General features: G+C 44.8%; 12 non-coding genes across 12 annotated transcripts; all 12 read right to left on the minus strand.

Annotated features, from left to right (window-relative positions):
* Window positions 1-9,589: 9,589 nt before the first annotated feature.
* Window positions 9,590-9,672, minus strand: TRNAL-AAG (transfer RNA leucine (anticodon AAG)). Its single transcript has one exon. It is a non-coding gene; the product is annotated as a tRNA-Leu (tRNA).
* A 187-nt stretch (window positions 9,673-9,859) lies between these two features.
* Window positions 9,860-9,942, minus strand: TRNAL-CAG (transfer RNA leucine (anticodon CAG)). The gene has a single exon. It is a non-coding gene; the product is annotated as a tRNA-Leu (tRNA).
* Window positions 9,943-10,574: 632 nt separating this feature from the next.
* On the minus strand, window positions 10,575-10,657 carry TRNAL-UAG (transfer RNA leucine (anticodon UAG)). Its single transcript has one exon. It is a non-coding gene; the product is annotated as a tRNA-Leu (tRNA).
* Window positions 10,658-11,681: 1,024 nt separating this feature from the next.
* TRNAL-AAG (transfer RNA leucine (anticodon AAG)) lies at window positions 11,682-11,764 on the minus strand. The gene has a single exon. It is a non-coding gene; the product is annotated as a tRNA-Leu (tRNA).
* Window positions 11,765-11,951: 187 nt separating this feature from the next.
* On the minus strand, window positions 11,952-12,034 carry TRNAL-CAG (transfer RNA leucine (anticodon CAG)). Its single transcript has one exon. It is a non-coding gene; the product is annotated as a tRNA-Leu (tRNA).
* Window positions 12,035-12,666: 632 nt separating this feature from the next.
* TRNAL-UAG (transfer RNA leucine (anticodon UAG)) lies at window positions 12,667-12,749 on the minus strand. The gene has a single exon. It is a non-coding gene; the product is annotated as a tRNA-Leu (tRNA).
* Window positions 12,750-16,133: 3,384 nt separating this feature from the next.
* On the minus strand, window positions 16,134-16,216 carry TRNAL-CAG (transfer RNA leucine (anticodon CAG)). Its single transcript has one exon. It is a non-coding gene; the product is annotated as a tRNA-Leu (tRNA).
* A 1,293-nt stretch (window positions 16,217-17,509) lies between these two features.
* TRNAL-CAG (transfer RNA leucine (anticodon CAG)) lies at window positions 17,510-17,592 on the minus strand. Its single transcript has one exon. It is a non-coding gene; the product is annotated as a tRNA-Leu (tRNA).
* A 1,739-nt stretch (window positions 17,593-19,331) lies between these two features.
* TRNAL-AAG (transfer RNA leucine (anticodon AAG)) lies at window positions 19,332-19,414 on the minus strand. The gene has a single exon. It is a non-coding gene; the product is annotated as a tRNA-Leu (tRNA).
* Window positions 19,415-19,601: 187 nt separating this feature from the next.
* On the minus strand, window positions 19,602-19,684 carry TRNAL-CAG (transfer RNA leucine (anticodon CAG)). The gene has a single exon. It is a non-coding gene; the product is annotated as a tRNA-Leu (tRNA).
* Window positions 19,685-23,565: 3,881 nt separating this feature from the next.
* Window positions 23,566-23,648, minus strand: TRNAL-AAG (transfer RNA leucine (anticodon AAG)). Its single transcript has one exon. It is a non-coding gene; the product is annotated as a tRNA-Leu (tRNA).
* A 187-nt stretch (window positions 23,649-23,835) lies between these two features.
* On the minus strand, window positions 23,836-23,918 carry TRNAL-CAG (transfer RNA leucine (anticodon CAG)). Its single transcript has one exon. It is a non-coding gene; the product is annotated as a tRNA-Leu (tRNA).
* Between the last annotated feature and the right edge of the window lie 1,080 nt (window positions 23,919-24,998).

Here is a 24,998-nt window from a genome sequence, read left to right on the forward strand (position 1 = left end):
CTACCGTCCGATGTAAACGACACACCTTGCGTGTCTTCACCGATTGACTCAAAGCTTCCTTTGGTTGAACTGAATGACAAGGAACAATATAAACTAAAACTACGGTCTAACAAGTCAGACAATTTGATTGTTTAAGTCCTCTCCAAGGTGAATCGGTCGAATTTGTATCTGACATGTATTGTCTAGACCTGAATAGAGAAAGAAACCGAAAAATGCAGTTGAAACAACATGCGTACTGTAAATCACTGCGTAGTCATTGCACAGTGACGTTATTAATTTTGTTTTTCTTAAGTCTATTAATAATCACTGCAAGTATATTGTTGCACATATATTATCCTATTTTTAAACATATTTACAATGTTACTACTGAACATTCTTTTAGTGAATTACCCCCGCATGAGTTGTCCTATAGATTTGCGCTGCGCAATAACACTTTTATTAGTATGTTACATCATTCCCATCAGGTTAGCAATGCTACAAATTGTTGGATATGTGGCCGACTCCCTCCCTATCAGAACTATAAGGGAATTCTGCCTCTCTTTCCATATCCGTTCACACACAATGGCTCCTGTGGAGCATGGTTTAGTTTAATTAATTCCCTAGATTCGAATTCTGCAGTTTATCAAGACAACTGGGTATGGGGAAACCTGAACTTAGTTTTGCTCAAAATCTGCTACCCTGACAAGAAGGGACTTCCCAAAAGAACAGGAACTGATCTAGAAAATGAAGTATATGGATTAGGGAATTTCACGCTTAATCTCATGATCCTGAATGTCGAATCCGAAGCTGCACCAATTTTGCCCGCCATGTCAGTATTTCCAGTTAAAGGTGAATTATGTGTAAGAAAGAATGGTTCCATACATATGGGCCATAGTAGATGCACCACTGTAATAGAATTCAGTGATCAAGGCAAGTCTACATTTAGAGCTTCTTGCCATTCCTACTTCATATGTGGTCAGACGGCATATATACGTTTGCCTCTAGATTGGGATGGTACCTGCTACATCGGATTCCTTTTGCCACCTGTTTTCCTAGCTCCTCCTGATTATCATAGAAATACTCATTTAGTACACAATAGAGAACGGAGAGATCTCCCAATAGTCGACTACACTGAGACAGCATGGGAAAAATACACAGATTTCAATAAAGGTCTCTTTCCCTATATAGGTACAGTTACCAATAGTAAGCTGATACGTAGATTAACCAGAACCCTTGAAGCAGTAGTGAACGAAACTATTTCCGCCTTAGGCAATTTAACAGAAGAGCAGTCTGCTATGCGGATCGTTGTGCTTCAAAATCGTCTTGTCCTTGACGTCATCCTGGCCGATAGGGGCGGAGCTTGCAGGGTCATCGGATCAAGCTGTTGCATTTTCATACCAGAAAATTCGCCATCTGTATATAAAGCCATAACTCGCCTTCATAAGATTGTAAGCCAGATACACCAGAATCCAGGCACCTGGACTTGGTCCGGTTGGTTTTGGAGTGTATTATCTACCTTTGGATGGAGGGTCCTATCCTTCCTAGGTATTGGCTTTCTCATACTATTCAGTTGCTGTCTATGCCTACAATGTGGACCAGCGATTTGTGGTCTGTGTGCCACATCGTGTATTCCACCACCAAGATTTCATTCATCCCAGAAGAAAAAAGAAGAACAAATGATGCTATATGAACAGATCAATGGATTGATGAAGATTGATATCTCTTAAGGGCAAGTAGGGGACAAGGAGGGAATGTGGAAATATGGATTTTTATGATCAGTTATGTCCCCTATCTTGGACCCCAACGGTTTCATGTATAAATCATAAGTACATGTATGATCCCTCCAGTTCCAGTTATGAAGACGCAAACACATGTGCGTCCACCGTCAACATGTCCTCTTTCAGATCCGCCATGAATGGGCCGGATATTCCATTCCTAAGTATGAAAGGCCACCGACTTTATATGGCTCATTTATCCCATTTTTCAGTCCAGGCGAGTAGGCCCTGATTCTGCCATCAAGCCTTTTCTTGCCTTCTGCCTCTGAAAGCTTCAGTCTGAGCTCGCATCTATATCCATGAACTTTGTCCTACTCCCTGCGCGGCTAACGGTGCCTGACTCCAGCCTGTTGCCTGCCAAAAACTGTATTTCACCTTCGAAATTATCTGCTCCGCTCCCCATCCAATGCATTCCTGTCTAGTAGTTCAAGTAAACATTCTTCCAGCTACCGAGCAAAGGGCCCGGTTTCTCTGTCTTTATGCAAGTAATTCATAGCCCTGTTACTATGGAAGATTTCTGCTCTCGCATCTAGTGTAGACACTTAGACGCTTGTACACGCACTCACAGTCAGTATAGAATAGATTTTGTTCAAGAGACCTTTCCTTTTGGATAACATAGTTCTTTAAACATAGGATGTTAGATATGATTTGGGATTAGGTTGACTTGACCCCCCAGACTCCCTGTCTCCACATGTAGAGCTAAATGTCAAGTCCCCTTCACCCCCTAGTTGCACGTCAATCACACGTCATGCTGCTGCGCGCGCATCTCTGCCAAGTATTTCTGCTGACATTGCGAAATTCTTTCATGGAACCACCCTATTGTGACTTCATACCTGATGACGTTCTTAAAGTTACGCCTAGTTATACCCACTTTAGTTACGCATGTATGTGTTATCAATTGTTACGCCCCCTGCATCTGTTTCACTGTAATGCCTATTGTATAAAAATGATTACTTGTCAATAAAGTAGGGTCCTTCACTTCCTGAACCTTCGTGGTGATGGAATATGGAGCCCATCAATTCGAATTGATCTTGGAATAAAGCCCGTTCCGAACCTCTAATACCACGGATTCTGCCTCTTATTTTTCTGAGCTATTATTATTAATTTTCCGCATCAAATTAAGTTCCGGTAATTAAATTATTTACCACAGAACAGTCCTGAAAATAATCACTACGCCTTGCAGAAACGAACCCCCAACAACAAACCCAAAATCCCAACTATCCCCCCCACCCTGCACCCCTGCTGCAGCTTACAAAGCCCCCCCAACTTGCAGTGTGCCTGTCGCCCTACCAAACCCAAAATCTACAAAAAGTACCCTAAGGGAGGAAAGAGCTCCCCTCGTCCTCCCACAACCCTCCGTATTTACTGCATTCTGTTCAAGTCATTAGCTAGAGTCAAATCGAGTCAGTCCGGTTCCGAAGACATCAACCTTGTTCATCCCGGCCACTGTCCCCGTCTGCGGCAGTGTCCTCTCCCGTCCGTCGTCGGGGCAGAGCGTCCAGCCATTCATCGGCCATGACAGGCGACTCAAAGAAGAATGTTCGGTCTTCGTACACCACACGTAGTCTGGCAGGGAAGAGCATGGCATATTTCAGTTCCCTCTCCCGAAGCTGCCTCTTCACCCCCAGGAAGCCCTGCCTCTGCCTCTGCACCTGCTGGGTGAAGTCAGGATAGAAATTCACCGACGCGTTCTGGAAGGGGACCGGGCCCGTCACCCTCGATGCTTGCAGGATAGCGTCCCGATCTCGAAAATGAAAGAGCCGGGCGACAATCGGCCTCGGTGGGGCTCCCACCTTGGGCCTCCCACCCGGCACTCTATGGGCCCTCTCAACTGCGAAAAACTTCCCAAGACCCTTAGGCTGCAGATGGTTAAGCACCAAGTCCTCCACGAGCAGGTCTACAGAAGTCTCGTCCGAGGACTCCGGGACCCCGATAACGCGCACGTTGTTGCGCCTGGCCCGGCTCTCAAAGTCCTCCAGCCGACGGGCGGCGAGATCACTCTCGGTCCACAACTTACGGACCTCGGTCTGTAGTTCCGAGACATCATCAGCGAGGCCCGTGGTCTTGAGGTCCAGGGTTTTAACTCGTTCATTTGTTTTGCCCAGATCCGCGCGGATCAGATTAACGTCCACCAAGATGGTATCCACTTTGTGCGCCAGGGCATCAAACTGTCTCCCAATCGAAGTCTGCAGCCCTTCGAGCGCGCCCATGACATCCTGCAGCGAGAGCTCCGGGGCCAAGGGTGAGGCAGTCTTCTGTGTATCCGGCGACTGGCTCGGTCCACCCGGTGACCCCTTCTGCTGGGCATAGCGGTCCATATTATTGGCTTGAGTATAGGCTCCCCGCCTGGTGGCCTTAGGCTTCAGCCGATCCACCTCTGCTTTGCCCGACATGGTTGGCTCAAGCAGGTCGGTTCAAACAGGACGGCCCTCTCTCAGCAAAAGGAATCAGGAGTGCTCGGTCCTGCGATGGGCCGCCAGAGTAGCGTGCAGAGCGTCCAAATGATAATAAAGCAGCCGAGAGCACTCCCTGGGCAGGGCAAACAAAGGGCGAGAAAGTGAAAGTGAAAGGATGGGGACCTCCGTCCGGTAGTTCACACCTCGCCTGGCCGCTGTTGTTCAATTAGAGGTCGGGCATCCTGCCAACTCTAGCCCCTGGCATCCCTCAGAGATAGGCCTCAATCCTCCGCCATGCATAACTCCGGTTCCCGGTGGGCGATCCGACCTCGGGTAGCATCAATCGCCTCCCTGACAAGTCATCTGCACGATGCCATGCATACAGACAGGATTAGAGACAGGATAGTCGACGGAGGGCACGAGGGTCTCGGGAGCTCAAAGCTCACGTGGCCATCTTGGTCAAGCGCTAGGCTCCTCCCTCACTAAAGGCTTTCTTGCCCTCTTTCTTTTTGAATAAATTAACGACACATACCTCTTCGGTAAGTGTATAATTGGCCAGAAACACGGTGGTGTTCAAACAAATTGACAGAAACAAAACGACCGTACTTTACCACGTTACTACCTCTCCTTTCTGCGAGTGTTGAGCTTAATTGGCTGAGAAAGAAAGGACAGGTAAGACGACTGATGTCTCCCAATTTGGCCCTCAACACGGGGACTATATGTCAGTGGTTTTCGTTTTTTAGAGCTTTAACAACACCATCTCCACCGCCCAGAATTGCCCCCCGCCCAATTACCCCGAAATAGAATGTCTAAAGCACCCGGTTCTCCCAAAATAACCCCAGCCCTATACCAGCCGTCTCAGAGTATTTCGAACGAAACAGCTGATGACCTTATTCTCAAAAAAAAATAATATACATCGCCTAAACTGATAAGGGTTACCTATTGTCTCCAGCAAGAATAATGTTTAGCTTATGTTCCTCCCCGAGATGGATACTTATGAACCCATGACAGTAGCACCTCGCACTTTTTCATAAACTTAGCAGTCCTCGGAGGAAAATGTGTATTAACAAAACTTGTGTTGAGATGAACGAGTCCCGACCGGAGAAGCCGGTTCGATTTTTTTTAATAGACCAGAAGGTTGACAGATGTCAGGCTTCCTGCAACGATTATAGGGCGCAAGAACCGACACCTAGAAGGCCAGACGATGGACAGGGACACCCACAGAAACATGCACCACAGCAATGATTAATAAGATTAGTCACGCGCACACTAACATCAGAGTTAATAGACACCAATCATACAGCAGCCGATAAAAGCATTTCCGCAACTACTCGGTGGTTGGGAGAGAGGATGAAGTGTGTAAATGTCTTCCCTGCCAACTCTCTAAGATTTTGTTTCTTGTACTCACTTAAAGATAACGTGCTGCCATCGGAAGAGAGGGTTCGGACGTGACGCACAGCCTGGCTGCAGACCATGGAACATCTATGGCATCGACCAAGGGGGAAGCAACGAAGCAAAAAGGGCGTGAGACGAGGCACCATTATCAGGATGATAAGCGAAAGAACGAAGGGCTACATCGAGGCCCCCCCCCCTGCTCACTGACCAGCGTGCCTGAAGTCCCAACCCGTCGGGCCCGATTGATGGGCCCAGTGCTGGAAGATTCTGCTCTCCTTGGTCCGCATTTTGATCCGATCCCACTCCACCCCCTCTTCCCCCGGCATCCCGAAGCACGCCACACCCCTTCTCTCTCTCTTTTATATGGATTATGAATTTGACCTAACTACAGAAGAACAAAAAGCGGGTACCCTGTCTCAAAGTACCTATGATGAACTGTGTTAGGGAACAGGACTGTGATCGGAGAACAGCGAATGGTCACACCCTGCCACGTGAGAAATTGGATTTGAGCTGGACCTTAGCTCCACCGCCGGTGCTAAACAGCGCCAACAAAGGAAGAACAACAATAAGAGCTTACCAGTGATGGCTCTTTATAATAGGACACTGGAAAGAAGAACCCATGTTAAGTTGAAATCCTCTCCCAACCACCTTTTTATATTAACTATCTTCCTATCGAGTTTTCATGATGTCGCATCAGTCACTTCCCACTGTACACTGAGAAGTTAAGAAAATCTAACTTTGTATAATGACATTCATACAACACCAGCCATGCACACGACTATACTGACTATTTTTGATCCACACGAAGTCTGGGCCTAAAGTAATGTACGAAATATCCCTTGTTTTGCCTGAAACATTTTTGCTTTACAGTATCCTATTTGTGCTCAAACAAGCCCCCTTCCTCCTACCCCTGGGCCTGACATGCGGCGCAGCTGATGTAATTTTGTATGTACTACCTCCTCAACTGTATGTAACCATGCACAAATGTGTCAGATTACTCCTGCCTGCCCTAAAAACTCTGTATCCTTAAGGAATGTATGAAAAACATTAACGATATTATAGCTGAAGGGTTAACGAAGGTGAATGTCGGCCAGGTAAGCTGGCGAGATATGTTAAAAGGGAGGACTGTGGAAATTTAGCTTGTAACTGAACATTATCTGCGCCATCTTGCCTCTCCCCAGCGCCACGCACAGCGAACGCACGGCCGCCATTTTAGGCACCCCACTCTCTCCCCCGCTCATTGTCGATCGCCAGCACGTTCCCCTGGCGCTGCAAGCATCCCCCGCGCGCCGACCACCCCCGCTCTCTCATACACGGGCCATAAACCCTCTCCTTCTGCGCAACCCTGCCATGGAATCACACCCCGCTCCTGACCGACATCCCGTACATGGTCATGCATCTCTTTGATAACCCCCTTCCTCTGCGCCCCATTGTCCGAACCGATCCCAGGCCATCACCTAGCCCTGCGGATGCAGTTTATTGCCCCTACTGTAAGAGAAAACACCCCACATCAAAGGGATTACAGTAGATCAAAAGCCCCTACCCCCTGAGACCCGGCCGGTCGCACACACCCCCCGGGAACTGACGGAATGTCCAGCTGTGTGATAGCCATCTCCTCCTGTGGATGGGGTGGGGACTTCCACTGTAGATATGAGTGGGAACGAGCTCGAAGTGGGGATTCCGAGGATGTTCTTTCATGTTCCAAAACAATCTCAAGAATGTGCCATGTATGATAACCCTGCAATAAAGTCATAAACCTGTGTATAAGAGGCCAGGCCTCAGAGATGCAGTTAGAGCACCTCGTGACGATACCTTGCTGTCTGATCTGATGTGTTCTGCTCCGACGGAATAAAAACTTTGTTTCCTGCCTTCCAGTCTCCGGCGCCTGCCTCTTTCATTGGTAAATTATAGAATGGTATGAGAGGCGATTACCGCCGGGCAATACTTGGAGGGTTACCGACTGAAACTGCCGCTACCATTTAACAGGAGAGACTGCGGCTTTAACGCAGCGCCTTAGACCACTCGGCCATCCTGACCCCATGCTGCTTTTTCATCTAAAGGGTGAGAAAGATATTAGGAACCAAAAAATGCACAGAGCTTAGGCCAATAGTGGCTAGAGCAAGAAAAAAACTCACTGCACTCTTCCAAGAAGACAATCCTATAAGCCACTGCGAGGGAAATGATCATATTTCTCAAGAAAAAAAGTAGAGTAAACACAGGACTGTCTGAAGTGGGATTTGAACCCACACCTCCAGAGGAGACTGCGACCTGAATGCAGCGCCTTAGACCACTCGGCCATCCTGACTTGCTTTCCCAGCATCTTCCAGAGGCCAGACAGCCATGCAGGTGAGGTACTGAAAAGGAATGCCCTCAATTTATTTATCCTATTATATGCACTTCCAACAGATCTTTGAACAATCTGTACAGAGCAGGACCTATGGAGAACTCTTTAGAACTTTGAGGCGAACAAAGAGAAAGTGCTATTCACCAGCCACTTGAACGGCTCAAAGCTGCTTTGAAATTGAGACAATAGCCACCTCTTGGCTGGCTAAAGCAATTTCAACAAGGGATCTCAAAGTCACAACATAGGGTGGAGTATGCAAATTTAAGCAGCCCCTGATCAAAGCCCTAAGGAAATTGCTGTAAGTGTGCTGGAGTCCAGTTGTCTACCAGATGCATGGCATTCTTCCAAATTTGCAGGGCCCGTCTGGCCAGGGCATACAAGAGCATGACTCTTCCAGATGACCTCTTACATGGGTCCTATGCTCATTTGGTAAGGATTGCGCTTTGTCAGCAAGACGTTATAGAACCTAAATATATGAGAAACCCCATCTCTCTTGACAAGAGGAGAACGGAATAACGTGCCAGGTGAAGACCAACAGATGCAACTTCCATCAGATGTTAACCTGATAAAGGAGATTAAATCTCCAAAAGGCATGTCAGTAATGGGATTCGAACCCACGCCTCCAAAGGAGACTATGGCCTAAACACAGCGCCTTAGACCTCTCGGCCATCCTGACAGTATAGGCTTTTAAGAAATGAATAAAAGTTACTCAGAAACGTCTACCTCCATGCAAGCCTGAAATAATTTAAACCTTCAAACACAAGGTGCAACTTTATGCACAGGACAATAAACACAGAACAACACATACGAAAGCACTTTATTTCACAGGTATACAGTTTTCATGCTTTTAGAACACCACATACCTCTCACCAGCTATTTAGGGTCCTGTATCCGACTCACAACATTTCCTTGCCTGCGACCTCTCTCTCTACACAAACAACTACAGCACAGGAAGTAGGAAGGCAATAGGTGGGGCAGTTTATGCTAATTTATGCTGCCAATGTGCCTTGCAGATTGATGCAGGATTTCTAGATCCTTGCTGGATACAAGAGAGTAGGCCTTGTTCCAGATAAACTATCCCTAGCAGGGAAAGTCTGAGCACAGGCACTCTTTTGCTCTTTAGCCCCTGGCCTGGGACTCACCCTCACTTGCTGAGGCGTGAAATTCTGCATACCAACTTTGCACAGAAGGTATGTTTGTGGTTGTTTGGGGATGGGTGGGAGGTCAAGAGCAGGGAAAAGCAGGTCTCCTTCACTACTAGACTCCTCTTCTATGCCTCCCTGCCATTCACTCACTCTGTCTTTGTTTCATTCTCTCCTTCCACAACACTCCTTCTCACTCACTCGCTCTATCACTTGTATTTTTGCCCTTGCTCTGCATTCTATAGTGGAAACATCTCTTGAATGAAGCATCTGAAAATGACGTGACATAAAATTTAAAACCTCCTTATTGGAAACCTAAAATATCACAAGACTTAATGTAACCCATTTCTTTCATAAAAAAGATTTTTAAAGTACCCCACAAAACAAATATAAAACACCACGAGTGCTAGAAGAATATTACACTAACGTTAAAGATAGAATAGGGCAAATGCATTTGCAGTTGAAACTGAAGTTTGGTACTTATTCAGATATTATTTACATTGCCAATTTTTAGCTGAGATTCTAAAGGAACTGAGAGAGAAAATGGAATTCAAGTTTTGTCAGAAGTGGGATTCGAACCCACGCCTCCAGGAGAGACTGCGGCCTTAACGCAGCGCCTTAGACCACTCGGCCATCCTGACCCCATGCTGCTTTTTCATCTAAAGGGTGAGAAAGATATTAGGAACCAAAAAATGCACAGAGCTTAGGCCAATAGTGGCTAGAGTAAGAAAAAAAACTCACTGCACTCTTCCAAGAAGACAATCCTATAAGCCACTGCGAGGGAAATGATCATATTTCTCAAGAAAAAAAGTAGAGCAAACACAGGACTGTCAGCAGTGGGATTTGAACCCACGCCTCCAGAGGAGACTGCGACCTGAACGCAGCGCCTTAGACCACTCGGCCATCCTGACTTGTTTTCCCAACATCTTCCAGAGGACAGACAGCCATGTAGGTGAGGTACTGAAAAGGAATGCCCTCAATTTATTTATCCTATTATATGCACTTCCAACAGATCTTTGAACAATCTGTACAGAGCAGGACCTATGGAGAACTCTTTAGAACTTTGAGGCGAACAAAGAGAAAGTGCTATTCACCAGCCACTTGAACGGCTCAAAGCTGCTTTGAAATTGAGACAATAGCCACCTCTTAGCTGGCTAAAGCAATTTCAACAAGGGATCTCAAAGTCACAACATAGGGTGGAGTATGCAAATTTAAGCAGCCCCTGATCAAAGCCCTGAGGAAATTGCTGTAAATGTGCTGGAGTCCAGTTGTCTACCAGATGCATGGCATTCTTCCAAATTTGCAGGGCCCGTCTGGCCAGGGCATACAAGAGCATGACTCTTCCAGATGACCTCTTACATGGGTCCTATGCTCATTTGGTAAGGATTGCGCTTTGTCAGCAAGACGTTATAGAACCTAAATATATGAGAAACCCCACCTCTCTTGACAAGAGGAGAACGGAATAACGTGCCAGGTGAAGACCAACAGATGCAACTTCCATCAGATGTTAACCTGATAAAGGAGATTAAATCTCCAAAAGGCATGTCAGAAGTGGGATTCGAACCCACGCCTCCAAAGGAGACTGTGGTCTAAACACAGCGCCTTAGACCTCTCGGCCATCCTAACAGTATAGGCTTTTAAGAAATGAATAAAAGTTACTCAGAAATGTCTACCTCCATGCAAGCATGAAATAATTTAAACCTTCAAACACAAGGTGCAACTTTATGCACAGGACAATAAACACAGAAGAACACATACGAAAGCACTTTATTTCACAGGTATACAGTTTTCATGCTTTTAGAACACCACATACCTCTCACCAGCTATTTAGGGTCCTGTATCCGACTCACAACATTTCCTTGCCTGCGACCTCTCTTTCTACACAAACAACTACAGCACAGGAAGTAGGAAGGCAATAGGTGGGGCAGTTTATGCAAATTTATGCTGCCAATGTGCCTTGCAGATTCATGCAGGATTTCTAGATCCTTGCTGGATACAAGAGAGTAGGCCTTGTTCCAGATAAACTATCACTAGCAGGGAAAGTCTGAGCACAGGCACTCTTTTGCTCTTTAGCCCCTGGCCTGGGACTCACCCTCACTTGCTGAGGCGTGAAATTCTGCATACCAACTTTGCATAGAAGGTATGTTTGTGGTTGTTTGGGGATGGGTGGGAGGTCAAGAGCAGGGAAAAGCAGGTCTCCTTCACTACTAGACTCCTCTTCTATGCCTCCCTGCCATTCACTCACTCTGTTTTTGTTTCATTCTCTCCTTCCACAACATTCCTTCTCACTCACTCGCTCTATCACTTGTATTTTTGCCCTTTCTCTGCATTCTATAGTGGAAACATCTCTTGAATGAAGCATCTGAAAATGACGTGACATAAAATTTAAAACCTCCTTATTGGAAACCTAAAATATCACAAGACTTAATGTAACCCATTTCTTTCATAAAAAAGATTTTTAAAGTACCCCACAAAACAAATATAAAACACCACGAGTGCTAGAAGAATATTACACTAACGTTAAAGATAGAATAGGGCAAATGCATTTGCAGTTGAAACTGAAGTTTGGTGCTTATTCAGATATTATTTACATTGCCAATTTTTAGCTGAGATTCTAAAGGAACTGAGAGAGAAAATGGAATTCAAGTTTTGTCAGAAGTGGGATTCGAACCCACGCCTCCAGGAGAGACTGCGGCCTTAACGCAGCGCCTTAGACCACTCGGCCATCCTGACCCCATGCTGCTTTTTCATCTAAAGGGTGAGAAAGATATTAGGAACCAAAAAATGCACAGAGCTTAGGCCAATAGTGGCTAGAGTAAGAAAAAAAACTCACTGCACTCTTCCAAGAAGACAATCCTATAAGCCACTGCGAGGGAAATGATCATATTTCTCAAGAAAAAAAGTAGAGCAAACACAGGACTGTCAGAAGTGGGATTTGAACCCACGCCTCCAGAGGAGACTGCGACCTGAACGCAGCGCCTTAGACCACTCGGCCATCCTGACTTGTTTTCCCAACATCTTCCAGAGGCCAGACAGCCATGCAGGTGAGGTACTGAAAAGGAATGCCCTCAATTTATTTATCCTATTATATGCACTTCCAACAGATCTTTGAACAATCTGTACAGAGCAGGACCTATGGAGAACTCTTTAGAACTTTGAGGCGAACAAAGAGAAAGTGCTATTCACCAGCCACTTGAACGGCTCAAAGCTGCTTTGAAATTGAGACAATAGCCACCTCTTGGCTGGCTAAAGCAATTTCAACAAGGGATCTCAAAGTCACAACATAGGGTGGAGTATGCAAATTTAAGCAGCCCCTGATCAAAGCCCTGAGGGAATTGCTGTAAGTGTGCTGGAGTCCAGGTGTCTGCCAGATGCATGGCATTCTTCCAAATTTGCAGGGTCCGTCTGGCCAGGGCATACAAGAGCATGACTCTTCCAGATGACCTCTTACATGGGTCCTATGCTCATTTGGTAAGGATTGCGCTTTGTCAGCAAGACGTTATAGAACCTAAATATATGAGAAACCCCATCTCTCTTGACAAGAGGAGAACGGAATAACGTGCCAGGTGAAGACCAACAGATGCAACTTCCATGAGATGTTAACCTGATAAAGGAGATTAAATCTCCAAAAGGCATGCCAGAAGTGGGATTCGAACCCACGCCTCCAAAGGAGACTGTGGCCTAAACACAGCGCCTTAGACCTCTCGGCCATCCTGACAGTATAGGCTTTTAAGAAATGAATAAAAGTTACTCAGAAACGTCTACCTCCATGCAAGCCTGAAATAATTTAAACCTTCAAACACAAGGTGCAACTTTATGCACAGGACAATAAACACAGAAGAACACATACGAAAGCACTTTATTTCACAGGTATACAGTTTTCATGCTTTTAGAACACCACATACCTCTCACCAGCTATTTACGGTCCTGTATCCGACTCACAACATTTCCTTGCCTGCGACCTCTCTCTCTACACAAACAACTACAGCACAGGAAGTAGGAAGGCAATAGGTGGGGCAGTTTATACAAATTTATGCTGCCAATGTGCCTTGCAGATTCATGCAGGATTTCTAGATCCTTGCTGGATACAAGAGAGTAGGCCTTGTTCCAGATAAACTATCCCTAGCAGGGAAAGTCTGAGCACAGGCACTCTTTTGCTCTTTAGCCCCTGGCCTGGGACTCACCCTCACTTGCTGAGGCGTGAAATTCTGCATACCAACTTTGCACAGAAGGTATGTTTGTGGTTGTTTGGGGGATGGGTGGGAGGTCAAGAGCAGGGAAAAGCAGGTCTTCTTCACTACCAGACTCCTCTTCTATGCCTCCCTGCCATTCACTCACTCTGTTTTTGTTTCATTCTCTCCTTCCACAACACTCCTTCTCACTCACTCGCTCTATCACTTGTATTTTTGCCCTTGCTCTGCATTCTATAGTGGAAACATCTCTTGAATGAAGCATCTGAAAATGACGTGACATAAAATTTAAAACCTCCTTATTGGAAACCTAAAACATCACAAGACTTAATGTAACCCATTTCTTTCATAAAAAAGATTTTTAAAGTACCCCACAAAACAAATATAAAACACCACGAGTGCTAGAAGAATATTACACTAACGTTAAAGATAGAATAGGGCAAATGCATTTGCAGTTGAAACTGAAGTTTGGTACTTATTCAGATATTATTTACATTGCCAATTTTTAGCTGAGATTCTAAAGGAACTGAGAGAGAAAATGGAATTCAAGTTTTGTCAGAAGTGGGATTCGAACCCACGCCTCCAGGAGAGACTGCGGCCTTAACGCAGCGCCTTAGACCACTCAGCCATCCTCACCCCATGCTGCTTTTTCATCTAAAGGGTGAGAAAGATATTAGCAACCAAAAAATGCACAGAGCTTAGGCCAATAGTGGCTAGAGCAAGAAAAAAACTCACTGCACTCCTCCAAGAAGACAATCTTATAAGCCACTGCAAGGGAAATGATCATGTTTCTCAAGAAAAAACGTAGAATAAACACAGGACTGTCAGAAGTGGGTTTTGAACCCACGCCTCCAGAGGAGACTGCAACCTGAAAGCAGCACCTTAGACCACTCGGCCATCCTGACTTGCTTTCCCAGCATCTTCCAGAGGCCAGACAGCCATGCAGGTGAGGTACTGAAAAGGAATGCCCTCAATTTATTTATCCTATTATATGCACTTCTAACAGATCTTTGAACAATCTGTACAGAGCAGGACCTATGGAGAACTCTTTAGAACTTTGAGGCGAACAAAGAGAAAGTGCTATTCACCAGCCACTTGAACGGCTCAAAGCTGCTTTGAAATTGAGTCAATAGCCACCTCTTGGCTGGCTAAAGCAATTTCAACAAGGGATCTCAAAGTCACAACATAGGGTGGAGTATGCAAATTTAAGCAGCCCCTGATCAAAGCCCTGAGGAAATTGCTGTAAGTGTGCTGGAGTCCAGTTGTCTACCAGATGCATGGCATTCTTTCAAATTTGCAGGGCCCGTCTGGCCAGGGCATACAAGAGCATGACTCTTCCAGATGACCTCTTACATGGGTCCTATGCTCATTTGGTAAGGATTGCGCTTTGTCAGCAAGACGTTATAGAACCTAAATATATGAGAAACCCCATCTCTCTTGACAAGAGGAGAACGGAATAACGTGCCAGGTGAAGACCAACAGATGCAACTTCCATCAGATGTTAACCTGATAAAGGAGAATAAATCTCCAAAAGGCATGTCAGAAGTGGGATTCGAACCCACGGCTCCAAAGGAGACTGTGGCCTAAACACAGCACCTTAGACCTCTCGGCCATCCTGACAGTATAGGCTTTTAAGAAATGAATAAAAGTTACTCAGAAACGTCTACCTCCATGCAAGCCTGAAATAATTTAAACCTTCAAACACAAGGTGCAACTTTATGCACAGGACAATAAACACAGAAGAACACATACGAAAGCACTTTATTTCACAGGTATACAGTTTTCATGCTTTTAGAACACCACATACCTCTCACCAGCTATTTAGGGTCCTGTATCCGACTCACAACATTTCCTTGCCTGTGACCTCTCTCTCTACACAAACAACTACAGCACAGGAAGTAGGAAGGCAATAGGTGGGGCAGTTTATGCAAATGTATGCTGCCAATGTGCCTTGCAGATTCATGCAGGATTTCTAGATCCTTGCTGGATACAAGAGAGTAGGCCTTGTTCCAGATAAACTATCCCTAGCAGGGAAAGTCTGAGCACAGGCACTCTTTTGCTCTTTAGCCCCTGGCCTGGGACTCACCCTCACTTGCTGAGGCGTGAAATTCTGCATACCAACTTTGCACAGAAGGTATGTTTGTGGTTGTTTGGGGATGGGTGGGAGGTCAAGAGCAGGGAAAAGCAGGTCTCCTTCACTACTAGACTACTCTTCTATGCCTCCCTGCCATTCACTCACTCTGTCTTTGTTTCATTCTCTCCTTCCACAACACTCCTTCTCACTCACTCGCTCTATCACTTGTATTTTTGCCCTTGCACTGCATTCTATAGTGGAAACATCCCTTGAATGAAGCATCTGAAAATGACGTGACATAAAATTTAAAACCTCCTTATTGGAAACCTAAAACATCACAAGACTTAATGTAACCCATTTCTTTCATAAAAAAGATTTTTAAAGTACCCCACAAAAGAAATATAAAACACCACGAGTGCTAGAAGAATATTACACTAACGTTAAAGATAGAATAGGGCAAATGCATTTGCAGTTGAAACTGAAGTTTGGTACTTATTCAGATATTATTTACATTGCCAATTTTTAGCTGAGATTCTAAAGGAACTGAGAGAGAAAATGGAATTCAAGTTTTGCAGAAGTGGGATTCAAACCCACGCCTCCAGGAGAGACTGCAGCCTTAACAAAGCACCTTAGACCACTCGGCCATCCTGACCCCATGCTGCTTTTTCATCTAAAGGGTGAGAAAGATATTAGGAACCAAAAAATGCACAGAGCTTAGGCCAATAGTGGCTAGAGCAAGAAAAAAACTCACTGCACTCTTCCAAGAAGACAATCTTATAAGCCACTGTGAGGGAAATGATCATATTTCTCAAGAAAAAAAGTAGAGTAAACACAGGACTGTCAGAAGTGGGATTTGAACCCACGCCTCCAGAGGAGACTGCGACCTGAACGCAGCGCCTTAGACCTCTCGGCCATCCTGACAGTATATGCTTTTAAGAAATGAATAAAAGTTACTCAGAAACGTCTACCTCCATGCAAGCCTGAAATAATTTAAACCTTCAAACACAAGGTGCAACTTTATGCACAGGACAATAAACACAGAAGAACACATACGAAAGCACTTTATTTCACAGGTATACAGTTTTCATGCTTTTAGAACACCACATACCTCTCACCAGCTATTTAGGGTCCTGTATCCGACTCACAACATTTCCTTGCCTGCGACCTCTCTCTCTACACAAACAACTACAGCACAGGAAGTAGGAAGGCAATAGGTGGGGCAGTTTATGCAAATTTATGCTGCCAATGTGCCTTGCAGATTCATGCAGGATTTCTAGATCCTTGCTGGATACAAGAGAGTAGGCCTTGTTCCAGATAAACTATCCCTAGCAGGGAAAGTCTGAGCACAGGCACTCTTTTGCTCTTTAGCCCCTGGCCTGGGATTCACCCTCACTTGCTGAGGCGTGAAATTCTGCATACCAACTTTGCACAGAAGGTATGTTTGTGGTTGTTTGGGGATGGGTGGGAGGTCAAGAGCAGGGAAAAGCAGGTCTCCTTCACTACTAGACTCCTCTTCTATGCCTCCCTGCCGTTCACTCACTCTGTCTTTGTTTCATTCTCTCCTTCCACAACACTCCTTCTCACTCCTTCGCTCTATCACTTGTATTTTTGCCCTTGCACTGCATTCTATAGTGGAAACATCTCTTGAATGAAGCATCTGAAAATGACGTGACATAAAATTTAAAACCTCCTTATTGGAAACCTAAAACATCACAAGACTTAATGTAACCCATTTCTTTCATAAAAAAGATTTTTAAAGTACCCCACAAAACAAATATAAAACACCACGAGTGCTAGAAGAATATTACATTAACGTTAAAGATAGAATATGGCAAATGCCTTTGCAGTTGAAACTGAAGTTTGGTACTTATTCAGATATTATTTACATTGCCAATTTTTAGCTGAGATTCTAAAGGAACTGAGAGAGAAAATGGAATTCAAGTTTTGTCAGAAGTGGGATTTGAACCCACGCCTCCAGGAGAGACTGCAGCCTTAACGCACCGCCTTAGACCACTCGGCCATCCTGACCCCATGCTGCTTTTTCATCTAAAGGGTGAGAAAGATATTAGGAACCAAAAAATGCACAGAGCTTAGGCCAATAGTGGCTAGAGCAAGAAAAAAACTCACTGCACTCTTCCAAGAAGACAATCCTATAAGCCACTGCGAGGGAAATGATCATATTTCTCAAGAAAAAAAGTAGAGCAAACACAGGACTGTCAGAAGTGGGATTTGAACCCACGCCTCCAGAGGAGACTGCGACCTGAACGCAGCGCCTTAGACCACTCGGCCATCCTGACTTGTTTTCCCAACATCTTCCAGAGGCCAGACAGCCATGCAGGTGAGGTACTGAAAAGGAATGCCCTCAATTTATTTATCCTATTATAGGCACTTCCAACAGATCTTTGAACAATCTGTACAGAGCAGGACCTATGGAGAACTCTTTAGAACTTTGAGGCAAACAAAGAGAAAGTGCTATTCACCAGCCACTTGAACGGCTCAAAGCTGCTTTGAAATTGAGACAATAGCCACCTCTTGGCTGGCTAAAGCAATTTCAACAAGGGATCTCAAAGTCACAACATAGGGTGGAGTATGCAAATTTAAGCAGCCCCTGATCAAAGCCCTGAGGAGATTGCTGTAAGTGTGCTGGAGTCCAGTTGTCTACCAGATGAATGGCATTCTTCCAAATTTGCAGGGCCCGTCTGGCCAGGGCATACAAGAGCATGACTCTTCCAGATGACCTCTTACATGGGTCCTATGCTCATTTGGTAAGGATTGCGCTTTGTCAGCAAGACGTTATAGAACCTAAATATATGAGAAACCCCATCTCTCTTGACAAGAGGAGAACAGAATAACGTGCCAAGTGAAGACCAACAGATGCAACTTCCATCAGATGTTAACCTGATAAAGGAGATTAAATCTCCAAAAGGCATGTCAGAAGTGGGATTCGAACCCACGCCGCCAAAGGAGACTGTGGCCTAAACACAGCGCCTTAGACCTCTCAGCCATCCTGACAGTATAGGCTTTTAAGAAATGAATAAAAGTTACTCAGAAATGTCTACCTCCATGCAAGCCTGAAATAATTTAAACCTTCAAACACAAGGTGCAACTTTATGCACAGGACAATAAACACAGAAGAACACATACGAAAGCACTTTATTTCACAGGTATACAGTTTTCATGCTTTTAGAACACCACATACCTCTCACCAGCTATTTAGGGTCCTGTATCCGACTCACAACATTTCCTTGCCTGCGACCTCTCTCTCTACACAAACAACTACAGCACAGGAAGTAGGAAGGCAATAGGTGGGGCAGTTTATGCAAATGTATGCTGCCAATGTGCCTTGCAGATTCATGCAGGATTTCTAGATCCTTGCTGGATACAAGAGAGTAGGCCTTGTTCCAGATAAACTATCCCTAGCAGGGAAAGTCTGAGCACAGGCACTCTTTTGCTCTTTAGCCCCTGGCCTGGGACTCACCCTCTCTTGCTGAGGAGTGAAATTCTGCATACCAACTTTGCACAGAAGGTATGTTTGTGGTTGTTTGGGGATGGGTGGGAGGTCAAGAGCAGGGAAAAGCAGGTCTCCTTCACTACTAGACTCCTCTTCTATGCCTCCCTGCCATTCACTCACTCTGTCTTTGTTTCATTCTCTCCTTCCACAACACTCCTTCTCACTCACTCGCTCTATCACTTGTATTTTTGCCCTTGCTCTGCATTCTATAGTGGAAACATCTCTTGAATGAAGCATCTGAAAATGACGTGACATAAAATTTAAAACCTCCTTATTGGAAACCTAAAACATCACAAGACTTAATGTAACCCATTTCTTTCATAAAAAAGATTTTTAAAGTACCCCACAAAACAAATATAAAACACCACGAGTGCTAGAAGAATATTACACTAGCGTTAAAGATAGAATAGGGCAAATGCATTTGCAGTTGAAACTGAAGTTTGGTACTTATTCAGATATTATTTACATTGCCAATTTTTAGGTGAGATTCTAAAGGAACTGAGAGAGAAAATGGATTTCAAGTTTTGTCAGAAGTGGGATTCGAACCCACGCCTCCAGAAGAGACTGCGGCCTTAATGCAGCGCCTTAGACCACTCGGCCATCCTGACCCAATGCTGCTTTTTCATCTAAAGGGTGAGAAAGATATTAGGAACCAAAAAATGCACAGAGCTTAGGCCAATAGTGGCTAGAGCAAGAAAAAAAACTCACTGCACTCTTCCAAGAAGACAATCCTATAAGCCACTGCGAGGGAAATGATCATATTTCTCAAGAAAAAAAGTAGAGCAAACACAGGACTGTCAGAAGTGGGATTTGAACCCACGCCTCCAGAGGAGACTGCGACCTGAACGCAACGCCTTAGACCACTCGGCCATCCTGACTTGTTTTCCCAACATCTTCCAGAGGCCAGACAGCCATGCAGGTGAGGTACTGAAAAGGAATGCCCTCAATTTATTTATCCTATTATAGGCACTTCCAACAGATCTTTGAACAATCTGTACAGAGCAGGACCTATGGAGAACTCTTTAGAACTTTGAGGCGAACAAAGAGAAAGTGCTATTCACCAGCCACTTGAACGGCTCAAAGCTGCTTTGAAATTGAGACAATAGCCACCTCTTGGCTGGCTAAAGCAATTTCAACAAGGGATCTCAAAGTCACAACATAGGGTGGAGTATGCAAATTTAAGCAGCCCCTGATCAAAGCCCTGAGGAAATTGCTGTAAGTGTGCTGGAGTCCAGTTGTCTACCAGATGCATGGCATTCTTCCAAATTTGCAGGGCCCGTCTGGCCAGGGCATACAAGAGCATGACTCTTCCAGATGACCTCTTACATGGGTCCTATGCTCATTTGGTAAGGATTGCGCTTTGTCAGCAAGACGTTATAGAACCTAAATATACGAGAAACCCCATCTCTCTTGACAAGAGGAGAACGGAATAACGTGCCAGGTGAAGACCAACAGATGCAACTTCCATGAGATGTTAACCTGATAAAGGAGATTATATCTCCAAAAGGAATGCTAGAAGTGGGATTCGAACCCACGCCTCCAAAGGAGACTGTGGCCTAAACACAGCGCCTTAGACCTCTCGGCCATCCTGACAGTATATGCTTTTAAGAAATGAATAAAAGTTACTCAGAAACGTCTACCTCCATGCAAGCCTGAAATAATTTAAACCTTCAAACACAAGGTGCAACTTTATGCACAGGACAATAAACACAGAAGAACACATACGAAAGCACTTTATTTCACAGGTATACAGTTTTCATGCTTTTAGAACACCACATACCTCTCACCAGCTATTTAGGGTCCTGTATCCGACTCACAACATTTCCTTGCCTGCGACCTCTCTCTCTACACAAACAACTACAGCACAGGAAGTAGGAAGGCAATAGGTGGGGCAGTTTATGCAAATTTATGCTGCCAATGTGCCTTGCAGATTCATGCAGGGTTTCTAGATCCTTGCTGGATACAAGAGAGTAGGTCTTGTTCCAGATAAACTATCCCTAGCATGGAAAGTCTGAGCACAGGCACTCTTTTGCTCTTTAGCCCCTGGCCTGGGACTCACCCTCACTTGCTGAAGCGTGAAATTCTGCATACCAACTTTGCACAGAAGGTATGTTTGTGGTTGTTTGGGGATGGGTGGGAGGTCAAGAGCAGGGAAAAGCAGGTCTTCTTCACTACCAGACTCCTCTTCTATGCCTCCCTGCCATTCACTCACTTTGTTTTTGTTTCATTCTCTCCTTCCACAACACTCCTTCTCACTCACTCGCTCTATCACTTGTATTTTTGCCCTTGCTCTGCATTCTATAGTGGAAACATCTCTTGAATGAAGCATCTGAAAATGACATGACATAAAATTTAAAACCTCCTTATTGGAAACCTAAAACATCACAAGACTTAATGTAACCCATTTCTTTCATAAAAAAGATTTTTAAAGTACCCCACAAAACAAATATAAAACACCACGAGTGCTAGAAGAATATTACACTAACGTTAAAGATAGAATAGGGCAAATGCATTTGCAGTTGAAACTGAAGTTTGGTACTTATTCAGATATTATTTACATTGCCAATTTTTAGCTGAGATTCTACAGGAACTGAGAGAGAAAATGGAATTCAAGTTTTGTCAGAAGTGGGATTTGAACCCACACCTCCAGGAGAGACTGCAGCCTTAACGCAGCGCCTTAGACCACTCGGCCATCCTGACTTGCTTTCCCAACATCTTCCAGAGGCCAGACAGCCACTCGGCCATCCTGACCCCATGCTGCTTTTTCATCTAAAGGGTGAGAAAGATATTAGGAACCAAAAAATGCACAGAGCTTAGGCCAATAGTGGCTAGAGCAAGAAAAAAACTGTCTGAAAAAGAAAAAGAAGACAATCCTATAAGCCACTGCAAGGGAAATGATCATATTTCTCAAGAAAAAAAGTAGAGTAAACACAGGACTGTCAGAAGTGGGATTTGAACCCACGCCTCCAGAGGAGACTGCGACCTGAACGCCGCGCCTTAGACCACTCGGCCATCCTGACTTGCTTTCCCAACATCTTCCAGAGGCCAGACAGCCATGCAGGTGAGGTACTGAAAAGGGAAGCCCTCAATTTATTTATCCTATTATATGCACTTCCAACAGATCTTTGAACAATCTGTACAGAGCAGGACCTATGGAGAACTCTTTAGAACTTTGAGGCGAACAAAGAGAAAGTGCTATTCACCAGCCACTTGAACGGCTCAAAGCTGCTTTGAAATTGAGACAATAGCCACCTCTTGGCTGGCTAAAGCAATTTCAACAAGGGATCTCAAAGTCACAACATAGGGTGGAGTATGCAAATCTAAGCAGCCCCTGATCACAGCCCTAAGGAAATTGCTGTAAGTGTGCTGGAGTCCAGTTGTCTACCAGATGCATGGCATTCTTCCAAATTTGCAGGGCCCGTCTGGCCAGGGCATACAAGAGCATGACTCTTCCAGATGACCTCTTACATGGGTCCTATGCTCATTTGGTAAGGATTGCGCTTTGTCAGCAAGACGTTATAGAACCTAAATATATGAGAAACCCCATCTCTCTTGACAAGAGGAGAACGGAATAACGTGCCAGGTGAAGACCAACAGATGCAACTTCCATCAGATGTTAACCTGATAAAGGAGATTACATCTCCAAAAGGCATGCCAGAAGTGGGATTCGAAACCACGCCTCCAAAGGAGACTGTGGCCTAAACACAGCGCCTTAGACCTCTCGGCCATCCTGACAGTATAGGCTTTTAAGAAATGAATAAAAGTTACTCAGAAATGTCTACCTCCATGCAAGCCTGAAATAATTTAAACCTTCAAACACAAGGTGCAACTTTATGCACAGGACAATAAACACAGAAGAACACATACGAAAGCACTTTATTTCACAGGTATACAGTTTTCATGCTTTTAGAACACCACATACCTCTCACCAGCTATTTAGGGTCCTGTATCCGACTCACAACATTTCCTTGCCTGCGACCTCTCTCTCTACACAAACAACTACAGCACAGGAAGTAGGAAGGCAATAGGTGGGGCAGTTTATGCAAATTTATGCTGCCAATGTGCCTTGCAGATTCATGCAGGATTTCTAGATCCTTGCTGGATACAAGAGAGTAGGCCTTGTTCCAGATAAACTATCCCTAGCAGGGAAAGTCTGAGCACAGGCACTCTTTTGCTCTTTAGCCCCTGGCCTGGGACTCACCCTCACTTGCTGAGGCGTGAAATTCTGCATACCAACTTTGCACAGAAGGTATGTTTGTGGTTGTTTGGGGATGGGTGGGAGGTCAAGAGCAGGGAAAAGCAGGTCTCCTTCACTACTAGACTCCTCTTCTATGCCTCCCTGCCATTCACTCACTCTGTCTTTGTTTCATTCTCTCCTTCCACAACACTCCTTCTCACTCACTCGCTCTATCACTTGTATTTTTGCCCTTGCTCTGCATTCTATAGTGGAAACATCTCTTGAATGAAGCATCTGAAAATGACGTGACATAAAATTTAAAACCTCCTTATTGGAAACCTAAAACATCACAAGACTTAATGTAACCCATTTCTTTCATAAAAAAGATTTTTAAAGTACCCCACAAAACAAATATAAAACACCACGAGTGCTAGAAGAATATTACATTAACGTTAAAGATAGAATAGGGCAAATGCATTTGCAGTTGAAACTGAAGTTTGGTACTTATTCAGATATTATTTACATTGCCAATTTTTAGGTGAGATTCTAAAGGAACTGAGAGAGAAAATGGAATTCAAGTTTTGTCAGAAGTGGGATTCGAACCCACGCCTCCAGAAGAGCCTGCGGCCTTAATGCAGCGCCTTAGACCACTCGGCCATCCTGACCCAATGCTGCTTTTTCATCTAAAGGGTGAGAAAGATATTAGGAACCAAAAAATGCACAGAGCTTAGGCCAATAGTGGCTAGAGCAAGAAAAAAAACTCACTGCACTCTTCCAAGAAGACAATCCTATAAGCCACTGCGAGGGAAATGATCATATTTCTCAAGAAAAAAAGTAGAGCAAACACAGGACTGTCAGAAGTGGGATTTGAACCCACGCCTCCAGAGGAGACTGCGACCTGAACGCAACGCCTTAGACCACTCGGCCATCCTGACTTGTTTTCCCAACATCTTCCAGAGGCCAGACAGCCATGCAGGTGAGGTACTGAAAAGGAATGCCCTCAATTTATTTATCCTATTATAGGCACTTCCAACAGATCTTTGAACAATCTGTACAGAGCAGGACCTATGGAGAACTCTTTAGAACTTTGAGGCGAACAAAGAGAAAGTGCTATTCACCAGCCACTTGAACGGCTCAAAGCTGCTTTGAAATTGAGACAATAGCCACCTCTTGGCTGGCTAAAGCAATTTCAACAAGGGATCTCAAAGTCACAACATAGGGTGGAGTATGCAAATTTAAGCAGCCCCTGATCAAAGCCCTGAGGAAATTGCTGTAAGTGTGCTGGAGTCCAGTTGTCTACCAGATGCATGGCATTCTTCCAAATTTGCAGGGCCCGTCTGGCCAGGGCATACAAGAGCATGACTCTTCCAGATGACCTCTTACATGGGTCCTATGCTCATTTGGTAAGGATTGCGCTTTGTCAGCAAGACGTTATAGAACCTAAATATACGAGAAACCCCATCTCTCTTGACAAGAGGAGAACTGAATAACGTGCCAGGTGAAGACCAACAGATGCAACTTCCATGAGATGTTAACCTGATAAAGGAGATTATATCTCCAAAAGGAATGCTAGAAGTGGGATTCGAACCCACGCCTCCAAAGGAGACTGTGGCCTAAACACAGCGCCTTAGACCTCTCGGCCATCCTGACAGTATATGCTTTTAAGAAATGAATAAAAGTTACTCAGAAACGTCTACCTCCATGCAAGCCTGAAATAATTTAAACCTTCAAACACAAGGTGCAACTTTATGCACAGGACAATAAACACAGAAGAACACATACGAAAGCACTTTATTTCACAGGTATACAGTTTTCATGCTTTTAGAACACCACATACCTCTCACCAGCTATTTAGGGTCCTGTATCCGACTCACAACATTTCCTTGCCTGCGACCTCTCTCTCTACACAAACAACTACAGCACAGGAAGTAGGAAGGCAATAGGTGGGGCAGTTTATGCAAATTTATGCTGCCAATGTGCCTTGCAGATTCATGCAGGATTTCTAGATCCTTGCT

Source organism: Triturus cristatus, chromosome 6 (assembly GCF_964204655.1).
Source record: "Triturus cristatus chromosome 6, aTriCri1.1, whole genome shotgun sequence".
In the NCBI taxonomy this organism is placed as follows: Eukaryota; Metazoa; Chordata; class Amphibia; order Caudata; family Salamandridae; genus Triturus; species Triturus cristatus.